This window comes from Lissotriton helveticus, chromosome 12 (assembly GCF_964261635.1).
Source record: "Lissotriton helveticus chromosome 12, aLisHel1.1, whole genome shotgun sequence".
Taxonomy (NCBI): Eukaryota; Metazoa; Chordata; class Amphibia; order Caudata; family Salamandridae; genus Lissotriton; species Lissotriton helveticus.
Window position 1 is genome coordinate 657,124,071 of NC_136073.1, and position 24,331 is coordinate 657,148,401.

The 24,331-nt window shown below is 45.3% G+C and overlaps 9 non-coding genes across 9 annotated transcripts; all 9 read left to right on the plus strand.

The window, feature by feature from the left end:
- Window positions 1-15,549: 15,549 nt before the first annotated feature.
- Window positions 15,550-15,664, plus strand: LOC144800510 (U5 spliceosomal RNA). Its single transcript, XR_013604406.1, has one exon. It is a non-coding gene; the product is annotated as a U5 spliceosomal RNA (small nuclear RNA).
- Window positions 15,665-16,597: 933 nt separating this feature from the next.
- On the plus strand, window positions 16,598-16,712 carry LOC144800677 (U5 spliceosomal RNA). The gene has a single exon (XR_013604566.1). It is a non-coding gene; the product is annotated as a U5 spliceosomal RNA (small nuclear RNA).
- A 935-nt stretch (window positions 16,713-17,647) lies between these two features.
- Window positions 17,648-17,762, plus strand: LOC144800877 (U5 spliceosomal RNA). Its single transcript, XR_013604758.1, has one exon. It is a non-coding gene; the product is annotated as a U5 spliceosomal RNA (small nuclear RNA).
- Window positions 17,763-18,695: 933 nt separating this feature from the next.
- On the plus strand, window positions 18,696-18,810 carry LOC144800611 (U5 spliceosomal RNA). Its single transcript, XR_013604504.1, has one exon. It is a non-coding gene; the product is annotated as a U5 spliceosomal RNA (small nuclear RNA).
- Window positions 18,811-19,730: 920 nt separating this feature from the next.
- On the plus strand, window positions 19,731-19,845 carry LOC144801390 (U5 spliceosomal RNA). The gene has a single exon (XR_013605200.1). It is a non-coding gene; the product is annotated as a U5 spliceosomal RNA (small nuclear RNA).
- Window positions 19,846-20,778: 933 nt separating this feature from the next.
- LOC144800662 (U5 spliceosomal RNA) lies at window positions 20,779-20,893 on the plus strand. The gene has a single exon (XR_013604552.1). It is a non-coding gene; the product is annotated as a U5 spliceosomal RNA (small nuclear RNA).
- A 932-nt stretch (window positions 20,894-21,825) lies between these two features.
- On the plus strand, window positions 21,826-21,940 carry LOC144801044 (U5 spliceosomal RNA). The gene has a single exon (XR_013604921.1). It is a non-coding gene; the product is annotated as a U5 spliceosomal RNA (small nuclear RNA).
- A 933-nt stretch (window positions 21,941-22,873) lies between these two features.
- Window positions 22,874-22,988, plus strand: LOC144801073 (U5 spliceosomal RNA). The gene has a single exon (XR_013604949.1). It is a non-coding gene; the product is annotated as a U5 spliceosomal RNA (small nuclear RNA).
- A 935-nt stretch (window positions 22,989-23,923) lies between these two features.
- LOC144800693 (U5 spliceosomal RNA) lies at window positions 23,924-24,039 on the plus strand. The gene has a single exon (XR_013604581.1). It is a non-coding gene; the product is annotated as a U5 spliceosomal RNA (small nuclear RNA).
- Window positions 24,040-24,331: the final 292 nt, after the last annotated feature.

Here is a 24,331-nt window from a genome sequence, read left to right on the forward strand (position 1 = left end):
GCTTGCTCATTTGCATAGACAGAGTGCAGGAGAGGTGCATCATGGGAAAGAGCTTGTGCAGTGCATGAGATTGCTTTTCGTGACTATCTTGAAATTTCACGATAGCAGGCAGTATGTTTTCTCCGCTCTTAATATTCCTGCTGTCAGAGGCCAGACGTCACCCTCCTTTTTCAAGGTGGCACCTAGACTCACGCTGTGCTTTTCATAGGGCTTGCCCATTATTTGTGCCCGTTAGAGGTGCCCCATAGAGGTTGGCTAATCCTGAGTCGGTGCCCTGAGAGGGTGGCCAATCCTGAGTCAGATTCCTCTAAGGTACACTTGAAGCGGCACGCCAGTCCTGTTTCATGTGCCTCTAGCCTAGACAGATATATACTTCTATATTCAGGTTTAATGAAAGTACGTGCGAAAAAGGGACTTAAAGTGCATGGCTATGTGCAGAGCACAGTGGTGGTGATAGAGCGCGCGAGGCCACCCGGCCAATAGTTTTCGCCGTTTCCGGCTTCAGGGCCCATATACTTTCCAAATCACCATATACATCGATCGGGTGACTTCACGAGCTCTACCAGGTTGAGGTGTGTGTGTTCCCTGCTACCAATTTTCGGTGCACCCGACTTACCATCCACCGATGCGGGTGCCTAATGACCACAATGAATCAGGGAGCTAGCTGTAAAAGAAAGGCAGCAAAATACAAACCCAACCAATAACATTCAAATACTGTTTAAATGACCACGGACAACTGGAAGTTTTAAAATGTTTATCTAAAGTTCAATAATTTCTTGCATGAGGTACAGTAAAATAAGGCAATCAATAACCAAGATAACGTAAATCACATAAGCATGAAGAAATAATGACAGAGTAATCATCAAGGTACTAAATAAAATGTAACGAGAAAATACTAGGCAAGTCAGTATTATCTAGACAGGGATAGACTAAGTGTGGGTGACTATAGGAGAGTTTATAATGAATAACACGCTTCACTTAAGGTGAAGGGCCTTTAAACAATCTAGGCAACGAAGTTCTAGACCATATCAGGAAATGACACACTGCTATGCAAAATATAATTTCTAACAAATGAGAAGACATAGGAATAACTTTGCAAAAATTATAAATGACTTTCAATAGTTGCAGAAAGGCATGGAAAATATCACATATGCAATGTTGAACTTTATTAAAGCAAAAGTTAGAAATTCAGAAGGTGCAAGAATTTCAAGAGGTTCAGAGCAATATTTACCTAGATAAGTGTGGAAACCAAACCCTGGCCACGGGTCAGTTAAGGACAGGAAACCCTCAAGGAAGGATACCCCTCAAAGGACAGCAGGTGCAGAATGGACACCCAGGACAGGACAGGATACCCTCGGAAAACGAATCAGGACAGGACCCTCAGGACAGGACAGCAAACCCTCAGGACAGGACCCTCTTCAGGACAGGACCCTCTTCAGGACAGGACCGGAACCCACAGTTCGGAAGCAACGCCTGCGCTCCACCCGCTCTGCAGCTATCGATCAAGACCCCGATTGGGTTAGCGAACTCCCAGCTAAGTGCCCTGCCAGCACTTTAAGGTTCAGTAGAACCTTAGTCTATGGTCAAATTCGGACAGAGTGCTCCGCAGCGCTCTGTATCTTCAGTCACCTATTGAGTGCGTTGGGTCAGTGACAGGTCAGCTAAACCAGACAAGTCGGACGGTTCACTAGGTGAACCCAGGGTAGATATACAGTTTGGGGACAGTGTACCACCCCCCAATGTTGCAAAGTGTCAGAATCCCTCAATTTCGATTGGTCCTAAGGTAGGGTTTGGGTAACACACCAATCACAATACACGAATTGAAGCCTTCATTAACATATTTGGGTACCGCCTAGCAGGTTTGGGGTTGCCATGAGAAGTTACACGGCAAACAATAGCGCAACATTACAATGTATCATATAAGGAGCCACATTCGCTGTTCTTGCAGGGCAGAGGTGACTTTCTCAGGAGCATCTCGCCCATCACTGCCAACTGGCTATGTTCCATCAGCCAAGGTCCCTCGTGCTGCCGAATGTCGCACAGGCGCAGAAGGGACCTCCAATATGGCTCTCCTCTCACTCAGACCCCCATTTCCCGCGGTACATGAAAAGTAAGCGAAAACAAATTAATACATAATAATGTCATTATGAAAACACATCACAGGGTTTGTACTTTTAAATCATCATCAAGAAATAAACTTATTGCATAAAATGTTAGCTACATTGACACGGACACAAGAGCAGTGGCACGAGCAGTACCACATGATAAGCACAGCTATGAATTACGCATGCGCATAACTTTCCCTCCACTTCTGCAGACGCGTCAGGACACGTGAGTGTGGCTGACGCATGCGCAGTAACTAAAATACAAGCGGCGGCCATTTTTTAGGGACACGGATTAATTCATTAGAAATACACATAGGCAAGCTTCGGGAACTTTACTTAAACTAAATATAAACGTTAGTAAAACATACACGGGTTACCTTGTTACACACAAATGAGGTTCTTGATTTCGGCAAGCCGCAAAATATGCGAAGCTTTGCTTCATCAATCCCCTCTTTGATGATATCTACTATCATCACAAATTATAATGGAACCAGATGCCAACTTTCTTTCACACTTTATAAAGTTCTATTTCTTCCAGCAACCGTTCTAACTTTTCTCTTTCAGTTTTAGCAGGGTGAGAAGTCTTCACCTTTTTGTATATCTGATCATTCACTTCCTCTAATTCCATCTCATCCACACTTCGTTTCACTCCTCTTGCATTTATCTCGTGCTTTTTGGTGCGCTTGCGGTATTTACAGCATAAGAAAATGGAAAGTATAATAAGACCTATAATACCAATTGGCATCAGAATTTTGAATAATAAGCTTTTACCTATGCTAGCAAGCCAATGACCTACATTTGAGAGACCATCTACCAGTCTCTTCCAGGCACTATCAACCTCGAGTGGTTTGAGTTCCTTTGCCAAATTAGTAATGTTTTTCACATATCTTTTGATCTGCACACTTTTGTCCGGAATATAAGTGCAACAATGTTGCGCCTTCAACATCCGGCAGACTCCGCCCTCTTTCGCTAATAAGGTGTCAAGAGCAAGTCGATTTTGTAAAACCATTGATCTGATCGCAACCATTTCGGTATTGACCAGCAGAAATCCATGAGCTGTTTCAGTAGACAGCACATCTACTATAGTAGACAATTTGCAAATTCTGTGAGTGTTCAGAACCACTCCCACTCCAGGTATCAGTGCACTGAAAATACTACCCATAATTTCACCTATACTTTCTCTTTTACTACGCACTAAGCCATTAGTATCTTCATTGCTTCCAGCTTTTCCATTCACATGGTATATTTTCGGGAAAACAATGCCAAAGTAGCAGCTCCCATACCAGTGATCCGGCAATTTGAAATAAGCCTTGTCCCCACAAATGTAATAAATTCCAGGAAACACAGGCTCTGACCCATTTTTGAAACCCCAACCTCCAATTACCTTGTAATTATGTTCGCATTCACTGGAACCAATGAAAACATTATTATAATAGCTAGTCTTCTCGCGGTGAAGACATAGCTTGCCTTTCTTTTCAAAATCCAGCAACAGAGCAGGACCCGCTCCACCAGATGAGGTGCCTTCCATGTTTTCTGCCCACTTTGGCTTTTTCTGACTTTCGTCATTAGCCTTCTTCTGAATTTTAATTCTCCTTTTCTCTGCCATGTTCAGGAACATCTTTTCCTGCTCACGCAAAGAACAAGTCAAGTTATCTCTGTGTGCGTCTGCTATGTCAATGTTCCCTATAGTCAGAAAGTAGTCTCCCATATATCTTATGGTGTCAGTTTTGGTATGTACAGGATTCAAGTTCCCACGTATAGGAAGTTCAGAAAAAATCACGTCATTGTTAGAGTAATAATACTGTAACGGTCCCCTTTTGTAAAATAAACTAGCTAAAATGCTACAGGAAATTCCATATGTCAATGGCAGATGATGGTATGTCACGCCTTCAGCCACCGAAGTAGGTAGCTTCATGCAGACATAGCAATCTTCAATTTCCATAGTCTCTACATAGTGTATTAACAAGTTTGCGAAAACATTTAAGTGTGTCTTGTTCTTCATTCCATGATAATGTAGTCCTCCCTCATCTGATGCTTCTAAGTTCTGTTTGGTTTGTCTCAAAGCTCTTTCATGTCTTTCTACACTCTGTGTTGTCAACTCCTCACTGTCAGTATTTACAGTTTCAGTAGGGACAATGTTAGTATCTTTACTTACAGCAAAGGGAATGAAAATTGTTAATCCTATCCAGATAACTATCAGTACTACTACACTACATATACACACCTTGCAACACGTTTTGAAACGGCTGCAACTAGGTCTACCATTCACTGTTGAATCAGACATTTTGGCTCAGAAGGAGTGTTTTCACCCCTCTTTTTGGCTTTTTACACAACTAGCTTACTTTGTGCAAATTCACGGTGGTTCGTCTTCCTCTTCAGCTGAGTACTCTGGGACAGGTTCCCCGTCGCTCACGTCAGTTATATCAAGATCTTCAAGTTCCTCCAAAACCAGTGTCCATTCAGGAGACTTGTACTTTTTGTTTTGTCTTTTTATTCGCTCACTCCTTCTTTTGGAAGAGTCTTCTTCTTGCTCTGCTATCCGAGCACTTCTTCTTGCCTCTGCACGTTTTTCTTCCACTGTCTTTATCCTTAGTCTCAGTCTTTTTACAAACCTAGGCTCAAGGTTGTTTCTTTTCTTTAGTCTCTTAGTTGGTACTTGGACTTCGCTTTCTTTTCTTACTTTCTTGTTCTCTTTATCTTGTGGTAATTCTTCTCCACTTTCTTCTCCTACTTCCCTTATCTGACTAGTTCCAGGGCTAGCATCAAATTCTTCTGCCTGGTTGCTAATCTGGCCTTGTTCAGGAATATTTTGTTTTTGGCTTTCGATTGTCTTTATTTCTATTTCTGTTTCCTGAACCCGTTCTTCTAACCCTCTCTGATCCTGTTCAAGCACTTCGATCTCTTGATTTTCTTCTGCTCGAACTATCACTCTTTTTCTAGTCTCTCCCTTATCTGCATCAGGTGTTCGTGGTGGTGTATCGAATACCTGCTCTGTCCCTGTCTGACCTTCTCCTTCCTCAGTTTTGATTTGAATCTCAAGCGGCTGAGGTTCTTCGCCTGTGCCTTGCTTTTCCTGACTAGTCCACTCTCTACCTTCACTAAGTCGTTCTCTTGTTCTGATAGGATCTTCAGTCAGATCAATCATCGGTATCCATTCTTCTGGCCATATGCTTGGCAGCTCGTCTTCAGCTACTCCTGGCTCAGTTTCCTGGACCTCTTCAGCAGGCTGGATTCTTGGCAGTTCGTAGTCAACTACTCCTGGGCCAACGTCTGCTGTTCCTGCAACCTGACTGGTGCTGGGCTGCTCGTTGTCAGTTGCTTCTGGTCTGGCTCCTTCAGGGTCCTCTGCTGGTTGCCCTTCTTCTTCAAATCCTCTGTCTGGCAATACCTTCTGGGTGTGTCCAGCGTGGATCCACTGAGGAACACCTGCGACCTTCACTGCAGTGGTTGTCACCAGGATTACTTGGCGTTTCTTTCCCCACCTTGGTGCCAGACAGCTTGATCGAGTGTGCTTCTTTATTTTGACCCAATCTCCTGGAACCAAGCTGTGGAGAGGAGTCGTTGGATTGAGGATGCCGTCGTCTCCAATCTGGCGAGAGATAGAACGCACTTGGTCACCCAATCTTCTGCAGTATTCAAGCACCAAATCATCAGTAATACTCAACAGTTTGCTTCCTGGCACCCATGCTTGTCTCATCACTCTTCCCATAATGATTTCATGGGGACTTAGGCCTGTCTTGCGGTCTGGAACACTTCTCAGTCCCATCAGGACCAGGGGCAGGGCCTTCACCCAGGTCATGCCAGTAGCATCTGTCAGCTTTGCTAGTCTGTTTTTGATAGTTCCATTTACTTGTTCCACTATTCCAGAAGCCTCTGGGTGGTATGCACAATGGAGTTTCTGCCTTATTCCAAAGGCCTTACAGAGTTCAGCCAGTATGTCATTCTGGAAATGTCCACCCTTATCTGATTCAATAATGCATGGTATTCCGAACCTAGGTATCAGTTCTTTTAGTAAACACTTCGCTACTGTCAGTGCGTCACTTTGAGGAGTAGGGTAAGCTTCTACCCATTTTGAAAATACGCAAACAATGACAAGGACATATCGTTTCCCTTCACAACGGGGCATGGTGATGAAATCAACCTGTATCTTTATAAAGGGACCCCCTGATCTCCCAATCTTGCTCAGTTCAACCATTGTCCTCTTGCCTGGGTTCATCTGTTGACATGACAGGCACCTCTGGCAGAGGGACTCTGCTACCTTCCTGAACTTTTTACTGTACCAAGTCTGTTGAAATACCAGAATCATGGCATCCCTACCAATGTGTGATCCTTCATGTATTAATCTAGCCATTGTGCCAAGCAAGTGTCGGGGTAACACAGGCATACCAGTTGGGCCCAAGATGACACCATCCACACGTCTCGGTCTACATCCATCCTCCTTCCATTTCTCTCTTTCTTGCCAAGGAGCCGACTCCTGCCACTCTCTCACCTCATCCCATGTAGGCACTTCCTCAAACACCTGAAGCTGGCAGCTGGTTCCTGGCCCCCCTCGTTTTGGATTTACAATATACCGATCTTTGGCACACCATTGAGCCACTCGATCAGCATAATCGTTTCCCAGTGATACTCTGTCCATGCTCCTTTGATGAGCGGTACATTTTACCACTGCCAGTTCTTTGGGCAACTGGATGGCCTCTAAAAGGTCATGAACAACTTTTGCATTCCGAATGGGAGTACCTGAGGAAGTCATGAATTCCCTCTGTAGCCATAATTGGCCAAAGTCATGCACAACGCCATAACAGTGCTGACTGTCAGTATACACTGTTATGCGTAAGTCCTTCCCAATTTTGCAAGCCTTTATCATGGCTATCAATTCGGCTACTTGTGCAGACTTGATGTTATATAGGTAACCTGCTTGTTCAATTTTTGTGAAAGACACTACTGCATAAGCAGCACTCAAGCCTCCTAATTCATGTCTTAGACAGGAACCATCCACAAATAGTTCTTTATCATGCTCAGGCAATGGTACTTCTTTTATGTCTGGGCGTGGCTTAGTACTGAACTCTGTCAGGTCAATACAATCATGTTCATCATCATCCCCACCTTCCATTTCCAAGGGGTCGGGGAGTAAGGTGGCAGGGTTCAGAATACCGCACCTAACAATGCTTACATTTGCTGCACCCACAAGAATCCTCTCGTATTTAGTCAGCCGACTAGGGGTGAGATACTGTGTTTTAGTTCTGGTCAATAGAATTACCACTCCATGTGAAACATATACGGTCACAGGATGTCCCATGACAATGGACTCACTCTGTTCCAAACTTGCACAGGTAGCAGCTACTGCTTTCAAACAGCCTGGTAACCCAGCAGCTACTGGGTCCAGTGTGGCAGAGAAATAAGCCACAGGCCTTCTGGTCGTGCCATGTTCTTGAGTCAGGACAGACAATGCGCAATTATCGCGAGTGTCACAGAAAAGGGCAAACTCTTTGGAATAATCTGGCATTCCCAACGCAGGGGCTGTACACAGACAATTTTTCAGTCTTGTGAAAGCCATTAGACTTTCATCGTCCCACTGTACAACATCTGGCATTCCTCTCGTGGTCATTTTTATCAAGGGCCTGGCTAAGGCTGCAAATCCCAGAATCCACTGCCTGCAGTACCCTAATACACCCAGGAACATTCTGACATCTTTTTGAGTACGGGGCAACTGCATTTTTTGAATTATTCTCACTCTTTCTGATGTGACCTTTCTGACACCCTTTTCTATTTGGTGTCCCAGATATTTTACAGATTTCGCACAGAACTGTAGTTTGTCAGGGGCTACTTTATGCCCTTTCTCACACAGATGATTTAGGAGGGCAATGGTGTCAACTACACAGTCCCGGTGACTTTTAGACGCCAGTAGAAGGTCGTCTATGTACTGCACTAACACAGAGTTCCCAGGTAAGATCAAAGTCTCTAGACATTTTTTCAAGATCTGATTAAAGATAGAGGGGCTCTCTGTATACCCCTGAGGGACCCTGTTCCAACAATACACGTGACCCTCGAAAGCAAATGAGAAAAGAAATTTGCTGTCGGGGTGCAGGGGTATCGAAAAGAATGCATGACACAAATCAATCACAGTGAACCATTCAGCATCCCAAGGAATCTGGTACAAGATCACTGCAGGGTTTGGGACAATAGGGCAGCAAGGAACTACAATTTTGTTAACCTTTCTTAGGTCCTGCACTACCCTATACTTGCCACTAGGCTTTTTGATGCCCATAATCGGTGAGTTGCATGGGCTGCTCATCACTTCCTGTATGATGTTTCCTTCCAATAATTTTTGTATTTCCAGAGTGACACCTGCTTTCACTTCAGCATTCATTCGGTAGGGCCTAGTGTTAGGATATACTGCATTGTCCTTGATGGCTATTTGTATGGGGTCCACATCTTTCATCAACCCCACATCCTTTCCAGTGAAATCCCACACCTCTGGCTTTACAGCTTCCTGTAGTTCTTGGGGCAAGTCCTGCAGGGTCAATCTTTTAATTTCTGAGTCAGGTCTAAGCAACAATAATTTATAAATGCCGTCATCATCTGGGGTCTGTATTTCAACACCTTTTGGTGTGCAAAAGATGGTACAGTTCATTTTGCACAGCAAATCACGTCCCAGTAGATTCACTGGACTGGTGTCACAGACGACAAATCTATGCATCTGTTTAAAATTTCCAATTGAAATCTCCATTGGTTCGGTAACAGGAGTACTAATCAATTGATTAGATACACCTACTACTTGGATATTTTCTCCCGAGAGGGGTAGGTTTGGAACGTCCACTGTTCTTACAGTAGAACGGGTAGCGCCAGTGTCCAACAGGAAGGTGACATCATTTCCGTCAACCTTTCCTTCAATATATGGTCCAGACTGGTCTACCGGCAAGGAAGCGCCAAGTACGCACTCCTCGTCCTCCCCTCTCAGGCCCCGTCAGTCCTGATCGTTACAAAGGAAGGTATCATTTAGCAGATACTGCGAAGTTGCTGTATTTCTGTTCTCCCCGCTTTCCCAAACCTCTATCTCTTCATTTTCTGCCTGTCTTCCCCTGTATACCTGCTTGGGTGCTCGAGGCACCTGAACTGTTTTTACCTGGGGTTGAGTCTTTCTTGGTCTTTCTTTCTGCGTCTGTGGAGTTAAATCAGGAGTTTTCTCATTAACATCGACTAATTGGGGACACTCGTTTCGCCAGTGTCCAATTTCGCCGCACTGATGGCAGGGACATTTTTTCATAGCCTCTTCCCTGCTAAATTTGGGCCGGGGCTTTCCTCCACCCCCTCCCCCAGGACCTTTGTTCTCAGCATTTTTAACCATGTTACTCAATTGTTTTTCCTGTTGTTCTGCGAGCTTCACCTGAGCCCACATAACCTTCTCCTTAAGGGCCTTTTTCTTTTCTGCCATCTCGTCCTCGCAGTACTTAGCGTACCGCAGGACCTCATCCATTTTCTTAGTATGCCAACAGATTTTATTGTCTTTTATCCACTGACAAATTTCAGGTCTTAAACCATTTACAAACCTGTAAATAAAGTGCGTCATATCTTTCAGGTCGATGTTGTCAATACCACTGTATGTTTTAAATACCTGCAATAACCTCTCATAGAAGGAGTGCACTGTCTCGTCCCTTTCCTGTGTTGTTCTATCTATTTTTGTCCAATCAGTTTCCTTTGCGGGCACCTTTTCTTTCAAATGCTGAATTACCTGCTCATATTTTCGCATGACATCCTTTGATGGCTCTCCAGTTTCCTTGTTTCTGGGGTACTCCTCACTCGGCCAGTCTATGTTTATTTTACACTGGGTCCATAAATCTACTGGAACCACAATGTCGAAAAACCCATCCAGGTCTTTCCACAGACATTTCTGTACCTTCACGAACCTCTCCACCTGCCTGTACCAGTCAACTGGTTTCTCTCGTAATTTTGGAAAATCGTTCGTGAAGGACACAATATCCTGCCTAGACCAGGGGACATGCACATATTTCCCCCCTGGAACTTCGCGCATGGGGCATAACTGCTCAGGTTTTTCTACCTCTCTTAAAGCAAACTCGGGAGTCACTTGTCGGGAGCGAACCTCTTCCCTCTTTTTCGCCCACCTGCTTCTCCATTTTTCCACATCTCCCCATTTCTGCAGTACCCCCATTAATTCTTTAATCTGCAACTTCTTCCCTGCCACATTCAGGTGTTCTATATCTTTGTCTGAGAAGTCGGCTCTGTACGGTTTCTGTAAGGGCTTGGATTTTGAGATATCTACCCCCATACTAACTGCTGTTTCGGTCAGTTTTTCATGGAGCACTCTGGTGTTCCTAGTAAAGCTTTTACATATGAACGACAATTCTTCCTCAGAGTAGGTATTCAATCGATCCAACCCCACATTTCCTGCCATTAATTCTTCTATTTCGACCCTCAGCTTGTAGAGGTCTAAAGGTTTTGTTTGCGGAGTCTGCTTCTCTAATTCACGACTCCAACTCTCAATTTCATCCGGAGTTACCAGAGAGACATTCCTAGTACCTGTTGCTGTCTCTAATTTAATTTCTTTTGTATTAAAAGGGTTATACCTCTGCTGTATTCCCTTTCCAGTCTGTTTGTTTGGCAATTCCAAAAACGCAACTTCAGACTCGCACTCACTGGACTGATCATCTATGATGATCGGTTCCTGTCTCGGGGTTGCCATGACTGGGGTCATAACTGGAGTAATCGGATTTCCCTGACCATTTCCGTATAACGGGACCACCGGTCCAATAGTTACTGGAATAGTCAATGCCTCAGGACTGGTATTTAACTGGGAAATTTTCTGAATTATTTCTGTTCTTTGTCTAGCTAGAGCCTCTTGCTCCTTTTCCACTAGTACCCTTCTTAAAGTTGTGTCATGTAATATCTGTGGGGTCAATGGAGGAGTAAAACTCGGGGCAGTAGGATGCGTTTCACTTGGTCCTCCCCCATAATTAGGTTTCGGGAATAAAGTTCCAGTATTAAAGGACCTGCGCTCTTCCCCATATGGAGGTTGAACAAAAGGCAGTCCTGAATTCGATGGTTTCTCTTCGCTTTCATACAAGGGTCGGGGGAAAAAGGTTTTCGTACGTGAATATTTTTCTTCCTGGCTTGCGGGTATTTTGGGATATATATCCCTTGTTTCCGTCGGTTCGGGTTTTTCAGGATAGGGCAATACTTGACCACCCCCTCCCAGTCCCAGGGACCTGTCTTCTTCTTTTAGGAAGTGGCGTCGGGGAACATCTCCTACACTGGAAGGTCGGGTTCCCTCATTGTAAGGTGGCGGACTTCTGGTACAGATGTCATCTATTAATTCATCATCTGAATCCCCCAGGGCCCCCCAATGCTTACATTTTTCAGTACTTTTCTCACCCGCTCCAATGTTATGACATGCCGGCATCATGGGAAACAGACCCTCAACAATCATGCTCTGCCTCCACTGTTTCATCCTTTTATCCCTGGACTCCTGTTTCTGCCTGGGGTACCACTTGGTCAAACCCTTGTCCATTCGGGGTCTTTCTCTTTCAAAAGCCTCAATCTCCCATTCCTCTAATGCCTCATACTGCGTTAGTCTTGGTCTGGGATGTAGTTCATTCATTCGGGTTCTTAAATTAAATAAGATCCTACCATTGAAAGTACCATCTAACGGAAAAGCCAATACTCCGTCATCTTTTGTATACTTCACCCAATTCTCCAGCCACACACAGGTATTGTACCCTCGGTCAAACATCATGAATGAGGCGGGAGTATTGGGTGCTGGGACAAGAACACCTTCTCTAGATTTAATCGGTTTGTCCGTTTTAAAATAATTTTTCACCTTACTTACAAGGGACATTTTTCTCTTGGTTCCGTACATAATATCGTATCTGTTAGCCTTCCACTGATCCCTTTCAAACCCTAAATGCCTTGGATCAGGTCGAGTCTCTGTAGTCCGCGAGTGCCACATACGACTTCTGCGCTAACTTTGTTTACAAACTACCTCCAATCAAAACGCGCTTCAGAAAATTCGTGCAACCAATGGGTGCGCGACACAAAATAAGCTCCGCCAATGGGTGCGCGGCCCCTTCGTGAGACAGTTCCCACGCTCCGGCGCTCACCCCTCCTTTACAATTTCAGCTCCGCTACCCGCCCGCTGCTTCTACCAATCCCAGCGCGGCACAGAGTGACGTCAGAGGCGCTTCGCGACTGACTCCCTCCCTTCACAAGGTAACGGAAACTTTCTTTCTTTTAAAGTGCTCAGTGCTTGGTTATTTTACAACAAATACACATTCGCCACAGTGCTCAAGTGTCTAGACAGAGAAAGAATTCTTTTACTGCAAGTAAACTACTTCCATTTACTTTTCACTCGCTGCGAGTAGATCTCTTCCGCCTACCCTTCACTTTAGCATCGGTGAACCTGTTATTCCCCTAAACTCATCCACTTCTTTCCGGGATATATTCCGAGTTTAAGGTTTCTCAGCGGACCCCTCTGCTTTCACGCTAGCTCCGAGGAACCTGCTACTTTTCCGATGTGACCCTTACTAGGTTACGCCACTATGGGAATTTTGCCAATGAACCCCGTTACTGTCATTTATTCACACATGTATTCAGAAAACCCTAGTTAGTGCTTCCCGGTTATCCTAACCTGCACCTAACTTTCCTCGAACCTGTGACCTCAGGACAATGGATTCTATTCACCACTTGCCCTTTCAATTCCCCGGGGAGTTCGGACAACACGTAACTAGACGATTGACAATTGCATGGATTAGTACATATAACAATATAAGAACAAGAATAATAACAATACAAAAATTCATGAATTTCAGCAGCGTATTCACAAGAGAGTGATCAGTTCCCTCAGAACAGCCGCTCTTATAGCAGCATTAATATAATAGCAGCTTCCGACTTAACTAGTCCAACTAATCCCTGCCTTACTCTCAACTAGTCCCTAACCATCCTCTAGCTACCAGAAAACTGATAGAGCGCGCGAGGCCACCCGGCCAATAGTTTTCGCCGTTTCCGGCTTCAGGGCCCATATACTTTCCAAATCACCATATACATCGATCGGGTGACTTCACGAGCTCTACCAGGTTGAGGTGTGTGTGTTCCCTGCTACCAATTTTCGGTGCACCCGACTTACCATCCACCGATACGGGTGCCTAATGACCACAATGAATCAGGGAGCTAGCTGTAAAAGAAAGGCAGCAAAATACAAACCCAACCAATAACATTCAAATACTGTTTAAATGACCACGGACAACTGGAAGTTTTAAAATGTTTATCTAAAGTTCAATAATTTCTTGCATGAGGTACAGTAAAATAAGGCAATCAATAACCAAGATAACGTAAATCACATAAGCATGAAGAAATAATGACAGAGTAATCATCAAGGTACTAAATAAAATGTAACGAGAAAATACTAGGCAAGTCAGTATTATCTAGACAGGGATAGACTAAGTGTGGGTGACTATAGGAGAGTTTATAATGAATAACACGCTTCACTTAAGGTGAAGGGCCTTTAAACAATCTAGGCAACGAAGTTCTAGACCATATCAGGAAATGACACACTGCTATGCAAAATATAATTTCTAACAAATGAGAAGACATAGGAATAACTTTGCAAAAATTATAAATGACTTTCAATAGTTGCAGAAAGGCATGGAAAATATCACATATGCAATGTTGAACTTTATTAAAGCAAAAGTTAGAAATTCAGAAGGTGCAAGAATTTCAAGAGGTTCAGAGCAATATTTACCTAGATAAGTGTGGAAACCAAACCCTGGCCACGGGTCAGTTAAGGACAGGAAACCCTCAAGGAAGGATACCCCTCAAAGGACAGCAGGTGCAGAATGGACACCCAGGACAGGACAGGATACCCTCGGAAAACGAATCAGGACAGGACCCTCAGGACAGGACAGCAAACCCTCAGGACAGGACCCTCTTCAGGACAGGACCCTCTTCAGGACAGGACCGGAACCCACAGTTCGGAAGCAACGCCTGCGCTCCACCCGCTCTGCAGCTATCGATCAAGACCCCGATTGGGTTAGCGAACTCCCAGCTAAGTGCCCTGCCAGCACTTTAAGGTTCAGTAGAACCTTAGTCTATGGTCAAATTCGGACAGAGTGCTCCGCAGCGCTCTGTATCTTCAGTCACCTATTGAGTGCGTTGGGTCAGTGACAGGTCAGCTAAACCAGACAAGTCGGACGGTTCACTAGGTGAACCCAGGGTAGATATACAGTTTGGGGACAGTGTACCACCCCCCAATGTTGCAAAGTGTCAGAATCCCTCAATTTCGATTGGTCCTAAGGTAGGGTTTGGGTAACACACCAATCACAATACACGAATTGAAGCCTTCATTAACATATTTGGGTACCGCCTAGCAGGTTTGGGGTTCCCATGAGAAGTTACACGGCAAACAATAGCGCAACATTACAATGTATCATATAAGGAGCCACATTCGCTGTTCTTGCAGGGCAGAGGTGACTTTCTCAGGAGCATCTCGCCCATCACTGCCAACTGGCTATGTTCCATCAGCCAAGGTCCCTCGTGCTGCCGAATGTCGCACAGGCGCAGAAGGGACCTCCAATATGGCTCTCCTCTCACTCAGACCCCCATTTCCCGCGGTACATGAAAAGTAAGCGAAAACAAATTAATACATAATAATGTCATTATGAAAACACATCACAGGGTTTGTACTTTTAAATCATCATCAAGAAATAAACTTATTGCATAAAATGTTAGCTACATTGACACGGACACAAGAGCAGTGGCACGAGCAGTACCACATGATAAGCACAGCTATGAATTACGCATGCGCATAACTTTCCCTCCACTTCTGCAGACGCGTCAGGACACGTGAGTGTGGCTGACGCATGCGCAGTAACTAAAATACAAGCGGCGGCCATTTTTTAGGGACACGGATTAATTCATTAGAAATACACATAGGCAAGCTTCGGGAACTTTACTTAAACTAAATATAAACGTTAGTAAAACATACACGGGTTACCTTGTTACACACAAATGAGGTTCTTGATTTCGGCAAGCCGCAAAATATGCGAAGCTTTGCTTCATCAGTGGCTCACAGCCTAACGATTGGAAGGATGGTGTGGAAAGCGTAAAATCGCTGGGGGACAAAAGTCCTACAGTGCCACTTCACCTAAAGCCTGATGCACGCTTCCCGTTCCCCTTGCCCAGCATCCGCAACGCCTCCTAATGAGCTGAGGTGTGTATAGAAAAGAATTTGCATATTCCCAGACAGACGCATGGGAACTGTCCACCTTTTTGATTTTCTGTGCTTTGAGCAGAGACTCTGAAATTTGGGCCTGCTTCCCTCACCTGCCTGGTTCTTGTCCTCTTTCTTAGAGCCTGAAAATACCTCTCAGGTCCTCACCATCGCAATGACGGGGTCTTTGATGTGGTGCCACTTACCCCCAGAGAGCCATATTCTAACTTACTCTGGTTTCTCTTCAAAATGAAAAAATCTTTCGCCTTTTACTAAAGATTTCCGTGGAGAGGAACATTTTCGAGTTTATTCAATTTTTTTAAGCCTTACCACAGGTGAGGCTGTTTATCGTGTGTTTAAAAGAAAAGCATTAGAAATTGGGGAATATCTGCGAGTTGTTTGCTGCTGTTTTTTGGGGACATGAGCTTAGGTGTTTTATTCCTGAACTCTCTGCTTGCTCATTTGCATAGACAGAGTGCAGGAGAGGTGCATCATGGGAAAGAGCTTGTGCAGTGCATGAGATTGCTTTTCGTGACTATCTTGGAATTTCACGATAGCAGGCAGTATGTTTTCTCCTCTCTTAATATTCCTGCTGTCAGAGGCCAGACGTCACCCTCCTTTTTCAAGGTGGCACCTAGACTCACGCTGTGCTTTTCATAGGGCTTGCCCATTATTTGTGCCCGTTAGAGGTGCCCCATAGAGGTTGGCCAATCCTGAGTCGGTGCCCTGAGAGGGTGGCCAATCCTGAGTCAGATTCCTCTCAGGTACACTTGAAGCGGCACGCCAGTCCTGTTTCATGTGCCTCTAGCCTAGACAGATATATACTTCTATATTCAGGTTTAATGAAAGTACGTGCGAAAAAGGGACTTAAAGTGCATGGCTATGTGCAGAGCACAGTGGTGGCTCACAGCCTATCGATTGGAAGGATGGTGTGGAAAGCGTAAAATCGCTGGGGGACAAAAGTCCTACAGTGTCACTTCACCTAAAGCCTGATGCACGCTTCCCGTTCCCCTTGCCCAGCAGCCGCAACGCCTCCTAATGAGCTGAGGTGTGTACAGAAAAGAATTTGCATATTCCCAGACAGACGCATGGGAACTGTCCACCTTTTTGATTTTCTGTGCTTTGAGCAGAGACTCTGAAAATTGGGCCTGCTTCCCTCACTGGCCTGGTTCTTGTCCTCTTTCTTAGAGCCTAAAAATACCTCTCAGGTCCTCACCCTCGCAATGACGGGGTCTTTGATGTGGTGCCACTTACCCCCAGAGAGCCATATTCTAACTTACTCTGGTTTCTCTTCAAAACGAAAAAATCTTTCGTCTTTTACTAAAGATTTCCGTGGAGAGGAACATTTACGAGTTTATTCAATTTTTTTAAGCCTTACCACAGGTGAGGCTGTTTATCGTGTGTTTAAAAGAAAAGCATTAGAAATTGGTGAATATATCTGCGAGTTGTCTGCTGCTGTTTTTTGGGGACATGAGCTTAGGTGTTTTATTCCTGAACTCTCTGCTTGCTCATTTGCATCGACAGAGTGCAGGAGAGGTGCATCATGGGAAAGAGCTTGTGCAGTGCATGAGATTGCTTTTCGTGACTATCTTGGAATTTCACGATAGCAGGCAGTATGTTTTCTCCTCTCTTAATATTCCTGCTGTCAGAGGCCAGACGTCACCCTCCTTTTTCAAGGTGGCACCTAGACTCACGCTGTGCTTTTCATAGGGCTTGCCCGTTATTTGTGCACGTTAGAGGTGCCCCATAGAGGTTGGCCAATCCTGAGTCGGTGCCCTGAGAGGGTGGCCAATCCTGAGTCAGATTCCTCTCAGGTACACTTGAAGCGGCACGCCAGTCCTGTTTCATGTTCCTCTAGCCTAGACAGATATATACTTCTATATTCAGGTTAAATGAAAGTACGTGCGAAAAAGGGACTTAAAGTGCATGGCTATGTGCAGAGCACAGTGGTGGCTCACAGCCTAACGATTGGAAGGATGGTGTGGAAAGCGTAAAATCGCTGGGGGACAAAAGTCCTACAGTGCCACTTCACCTAAAGCCTGATGCACGCCTTCCGTTCCCCTTGCCCAGCATCCGCAACGCCTCCTAATGAGCTGAGGTGTGTACAGAAAAGAATTTGCATATTCCCAGACAGACGCCTGGGAACTGTCCACCTTTTTGATTTTCTGTGCTTTGAGCAGAGACTCTGAAATTTGGGCCTGCTTCCCTCACCGGCCTGGTTCTTGTCCTCTTTCTTAGAGCCTGAAAATACCTCTCAGGTCCTCACCATCGCAATGACGGGGTCTTTGATGTGGTGCCACTTACCCCTAGAGAGCCATATTCTAACTTACTCTGGTTTCTCTTCAAAACGAACAAATCTTTCGCTTTTTACTAAAGATTTCTGTGGAGAGGAACATTTACGAGTTTATTCAATTTTTTTAAGCCTTACCACAGGTGAGGCTGTTTATTGTGTGTTTAAAAGAAAAGCATTAGAAATTGGGGAATATCTGCCAGTTGTCTGCTGTTGTTTTTTGGGGACATGAGCTTAGGTGTTTTATTCCTGAACTCTCTGCTTGCTCATTTGCATAGACAGAGTGCAGGAGAGGTGCATCATGGGAAAGACCTTGTACAGTGCATGAGATTGCTTTTCGTGACTATCTTGGTATTTCGCGATAGCAGGCAGTATGTTTTCTCCTCTCTTAATATTCCTGCTGTCAGAGGCCAGACGTCGCCCTCCTTTTTCAAGGTGGCACCTAGACTCACGCTGTGCTTTTCATAGGGCTTGCCCATTATTTGTGCCCGTTAGAGGTGCCCCATAGAGGTTGGCCAATCCTGAGTCGGTGCCCTGAGAGGGTGGCCAATCCTGAGTCAGATTCCTCTCAGGTACACTTGAAGCGGCACGCCAGTCCTGTTTCATGTGCCTCTAGCCTAGACAGATATATACTTCTATATTCAGGTTTAATGAAAGTACGTGCGAAAAAGGGACTTAAAGTGCATGGCTATGTGCAGAGCACAGTGGTGGCTCACAGCCTATCGATTGGAAGGATGGTGTGGAAAGCGTAAAATCGCTGGGGGACAAAAGTCCTACAGTGTCACTTCACCTAAAGCCTGATGCACGCTTCCCGTTCCCCTTGCCCAGCAGCCGCAACGCCTCCTAATGAGCTGAGGTGTGTACAGAAAAGAATTTGCATATTCCCAGACAGACGCATGGGAACTGTCCACCTTTTTGATTTTCTGTGCTTTGAGCAGAGACTCTGAAAATTGGGCCTGCTTCCCTCACTGGCCTGGTTCTTGTCCTCTTTCTTAGAGCCTAAAAATACCTCTCAGGTCCTCACCCTCGCAATGACGGGGTCTTTGATGTGGTGCCACTTACCCCCAGAGAGCCATATTCTAACTTACTCTGGTTTCTCTTCAAAACTAAAAAATCTTTCGCCTTTTACTAAAGATTTCCGTGGAGAGGAACATTTACGAGTTTATTCAATTTTTTTAAGCCTTACCACAGGTGAGGCTGTTTATCGTGTGTTTAAAAGAAAAGCATTAGAAATTGGGGAATATCTGCCAGTTGTCTGCTGCTGTTTTTTGGGGACATGAGCTTAGGTGTTTTATTCCTGAACTCTCTGCTTGCTCATTTGCATAGACAGAGTGCAGGAGAGGTGCATCATGGGAAAGAGCTTGTGCAGTGCATGAGATTGCTTTTCGTGACTATCTTGGAATTTCACGATAGCAGGCAGTATGTTTTCTCCTCTCTTAACATTCCTGCTGTCAGAGGCCAGACGTCACCCTCCTTTTTCAAGGTGGCACCTAGACTCACGCTGTGCTTTTCATAGGGCTTGCCCGTTATTTGTGCCCGTTAGAGGTTGGCCAATCCTGAGTCGGTGCCCTGAGAGGGTGGCCAATCCTGAGTCAGATTCCTCTCAGGTACACTTGAAGCGGCACGCCAGTCCTGTTTCATGTGCCTCTAGCCTAGACAGATATATACTTCTATATTCAGGTTTAATGAAAGTATGTGCGAAAAAGGGACTTAAAGTGCATGGCTATGTGCAGAGCACAGTGGTGGCTCACAGCCTATCGATTGGAAGGATGGTGTGGAAAGCGTAAAATCGCTGGGGGACAAAAGTCCTACAGTGTCACTTCACCTAAAGCCTGATGCACGCTTCCCGTTCACCTTGCCCAGCAGCCGCAACGCCTCCTAATGAGCTGAGGTGTGTACAGAAAAGAATTTGCATATTCCCAGACAGACGCATGGGAACTGTCCACCTTTTTGATTTTCTGTGCTTTGAGCAGAGACTCTGAAATTTGGGCCTGCTTCCCTCACCGGCCTGGTTCTTGTCCTCTTTCTTAGAGCCTGAAAATACCTCTCAGGTCCTCACCATCGCAATGACGGGGTCTTTGATGTGGTGCCACTTACCCCCAAAGGGCCATATTCTAACTTACTCTGGTTTCTCTTCAAAACGAAAAAATCTTTCGCCTTTTACTAAAGATTTCCGTGGAGAGGAACATTTACGAGTTTATTCAATTTTTTTAAGCCTTACCACAGGTGAGGCTGTTTATCGTGTGTTTAAAAGAAAAGCATTAGAAATTGGGGAATATCTGCGAGTTGTTTGCTGCTGTTTTTTGGGGACATGAGCTTAGGTGTTTTATTCCTGAACTCTCTGCTTGCTCATTTGCATAGACAGAGTGCAGGAGAGGTGCATCATGGGAAAGAGCTTGTGCAGTGCATGAGATTGCTTTTCGTGACTATCTTGGAATTTCACGATAGCAGGCAGTATGTTTTCTCCTCTCTTAATATTCCTGCTGTCAGAGGCCAGACGTCACCCTCCTTTTTCAAGGTGGCACCTAGACTCACGCTGTGCTTTTCATAGGGCTTGCCCATTATTTGTGCCCGTTAGAGGTGCCCCATAGAGGTTGGCCAATCCTGAGTCGGTGCCCTGAGAGGGTGGCCAATCCTGAGTCAGATTCCTCTCAGGTACACTTGAAGCGGCACGCCAGTCCTGTTTCATGTGCCTCTAGCCTAGACAGATATATACTTCTATATTCAGGTTTAATGAAAGTACGTGCGAAAAAGGGACTTAAAGTGCATGGCTATGTGTAGAGCACAGTGGTGGCTCACAGCCTATCGATTGGAAGGATGGTGTGGAAAGCGTAAAATCGCTGGGGGACAAAAGTCCTACAGTGCCACTTCACCTAAAGCCTGATGCACGCTTCCCGTTCCCCTTGCCCAGCATCCGCAACGCCTCCTAATGAGCTGAGGTGTGTACAGAAAAGAATTTGCATATTCCCAGACAGACGCATGGGAACTGTCCACCTTTTTGATTTTCTGTGCTTTGAGCAGAGACTCTGAAATTTGGGCCTGCTTCCCTCAACGGCCTGGTTCTTGTCCTCTTTCTTAGAGCCTGAAAATACCTTTCAGGTCCTCACCATCGCAATGACGGGGTCTTTGATGTGGTGCCACTTACCCCCAGAGAGCCATATTCTAACTTACTCTGGTTTCTCTTCAAAACGAAAAAATCTTTCGCCTTTTACTAAAGATTTCCGGGGAGAGGAACATTTACGAGTTTATTCAATTTTTTTAAGCCTTACCACAGGTGAGGCTGTTTATCGTGTGTTTAAAAGAAAAGCATTAGAAATTGGGGAATATCTGCCAGTTGTCTGCTGCTGTTTTTTGGGGACATGAGCTTAGGTGTTTTATTCCTGAACTCTCTGCTTGCTCATTTGCATAGACAGAGTGCAGGAGAGGTGCATCATGGGAAAGAGCTTGTACAGTGCATGAGATTGCTTTTCGTGACTATCTTGGAATTTCACGATAGCAGGCAGTATGTTTTCTCCTCTCTTAATATTCCTGCTGTCAGAGGCCAGACGTCGCCCTCCTTTTTCAAGGTGGCACCTAGACTCACGCTGTGCTTTTCATAGGGCTTGCCCATTATTTGTGCCCGTTAGAGGTGCCCCATAGAGGTTGGCCAATCCTGAGTCGGTGCCCTGAGAGGGTGGCCAATCCTGAGTCAGATTCCTCTCAGGTACACTTGAAGCGGCACGCCAGTCCTGTTTCATGTGCCTCTAGCCTAGACAGATATATACTTCTATATTCAGGTTTAATGAAAGTATGTGCGAAAAAGGGACTTAAAGTGCATGGCTATGTGCAGAGCACAGTGGTGGCTCACAGCCTATCGATTGGAAGGATGGTGTGGAAAGCGTAAAATCGCTGGGGGACAAAAGTCCTACAGTGTCACTTCACCTAAAGCCTGATGCACGCTTCCCGTTCCCCTTGCCCAGCAGCCGCAACGCCTCCTAATGAGCTGAGGTGTGTACAGAAAAGAATTTGCATATTCCCAGACAGACGCATGGGAACTGTCCACCTTTTTGATTTTCTGTGCTTTGAGCAGATACTCTGAAACTTGGGCCTGCTTCCCTCACTGGCTGGTTCTTGTCCTCTTTCTTAGAGCCTAAAAATACCTCTCAGGTCCTCACCCTCGCAATGACGGGGTCTTTGATGTGGTGCCACTTACCCCCAGAGAGCCATATTCTAACTTACTCTGGTTTCTCTTCAAAACTAAAATTTTTTTCGCCTTTTACTAAAGATTTCCGTGGAGAGGAACATTTACGAGTTTATTCAATTTTTTTAAGCCTTACCACAGGTGAGGCTGTTAATCGTGTGTTTAAAAGAAAAGCATTAGAAATTGGGGAATATCTGCCAGTTGTCTGCTGCTGTTTTTTGGGGACATGAGCTTAGGTGTTTTATTCCTGAACTCTCTGCTTGCTCATTTGCATAGACAGAGTGCAGGAGAGGTGCATCATGGGAAAGAGCTTGTACAGTGCATGAGATTGCTTTTCGTGACTATCTTGGAATTTCACGATAGCAGGCAGTATGTTTTCTCCTCTCTTAATATTCCTGCTGTCAGAGGCCAGACGTCGCCCTCCTTTTTCAAGGTGGCACCTAGACTCACGCTGTGCTTTTCATAGGGCTTGCCCATTATTTGTGCCCGTTAGAGGTGCCCCATAGAGGTTGGCCAATCCTGAGTCGGTGCCCTGAGAGGGTGGCCAATCATGAGTCAGATTCCTCTCAGGTACACTTGAAGCGGCACGCCAGTCCTGTTTCATGTGCCTCTAGCCTAGACAGATATATACTTCTATATTCAGGTTTAATGAAAGTACGTGCGAAAAAGGGACTTAAAGTGCATGGCTATGTGCAGAGCACAGTGGTGGCTCACAGCCTATCGATTGGAAGGATGGTGTGGAAAGCGTAAAATCGCTGGGGGACAAAAGTCCTACAGTGTCACTTCACCTAAAGCCTGATGCACGCTTCCCGTTCCCCTTGCCCAGCAGCCGCAACGCCTCCTAATGAGCTGAGGTGTGTACAGAAAAGAATTTGCATATTTCCAGACAGACGCATGGGAACTGTCCACCTTTTTGATTTTCTGTGCTTTGAGCAGAGACTCTGAAAATTGGGCCTGCTTCCCTCACTGGCCTGGTTCTTGTCCTCTTTCTTAGAGCCTAAAAATACCTCTCAGGTCCTCACCCTCGCAATGACGGGGTCTTTGATGTGGTGCCACTTACCCCCAGAGAGCCATATTCTAACTTACTCTGGTTTCTCTTCAAAACGAAATTTTTTTTCGCCTTTTACTAAAGATTTCCGTGGAGAGGAACATTTACGAGTTTATTCAATTTTTTTAAGCCTTACCACAGGTGAGGCTGTTTATCGTGTGTTTAAAAGAAAAGCATTAGAAATTGGTGAATATATCTGCGAGTTGTCTGCTGCTGTTTTTTGGGGACATGAGCTTAGGTGTTTTATTCCTGAACTCTCTGCTTGCTCATTTGCATCGACAGAGTGCAGGAGAGGTGCATCATGGGAAAGAGCTTGTGCAGTGCATGAGATTGCTTTTCGTGACTGTCTTGGAATTTCACGATAGCAGGCAGTATGTTTTCTCCTCTCTTAATATTCCTGCTGTCAGAGGCCAGACGTCACCCTCCTTTTTCAAGGTGGCACCTAGACTCACGCTGTGCTTTTCATAGGGCTTGCCCGTTATTTGTGCACGTTAGAGGTGCCCCATAGAGGTTGGCCAATCCTGAGTCGGTGCCCTGAGAGGGTGGCCAATCCTGAGTCAGATTCCTCTCAGGTACACTTGAAGCGGCACGCCAGTCCTGTTTCATGTGCCTCTAGCCTAGACAGATATATACTTCTATATTCAGGTTTAATGAAAGTACGTGCGAAAAAGGGACTTAAAGTGCATGGCTATGTGCAGAGCACAGTGGTGGCTCACAGCCTAACGATTGGAAGGATGGTGTGGAAAGCGTAAAATCGCTGGGGGACAAAAGTCCTACAGTGCCACTTCACCTAAAGCCTGATGCACGCTTCCCGTTCCCCTTGCCCAGCAGCCGCAACGCCTCCTAATGAGCTGAGGTGTGTACAGAAAAGAATTTGCATATTCCCAGACAGACGCATGGGAACTGCCCACCTTTTTGATTTTCTGTGCTTTGAGCAGAGACTCTGAAATTTGGGCCTGCTTCCCTCACCGGCCTGGTTCTTGTCCTCTTTCTTAGATTTTGAAAATACCTCTCAGGTCCTCACCCTCGCAATGACGGGGTCTTTGATGTGGTGCCACTTACCCCCAGAGAGCCATATTCTAACTTACTCTGGTTTTCTCTTCAAAACGAAAAAATCTTTCGCCTTTTACTAAAGATTTCCGTGGAGAGGAACATTTACGAGTTTATTCAATTTTTTTAAGCCTTACCACCGGTGAGGCTGTTTATCTTGTGTTTAAAAGAAAAGCATTAGAAATTGGTGAATATATCTGCGAGTTGTCTGCTGCTGTTTTTTGGGGACATGAGCTTAGGTGTTTTATTCCTGAACTCTCTGCTTGCTCATTTGCATAGACAGAGTGCAGGAGAGGTGCATCATGGGAAAGAGCTTGTGCAGTGCATGAGATTGCTTTTCGTGACTATCTTGAAATTTCACGATAGCAGGCAGTATGTTTTCTCCGCTCTTAATATTCCTGCTGTCAGAGGCCAGACGTCACCCTCCTTTTTCAAGGTGGCA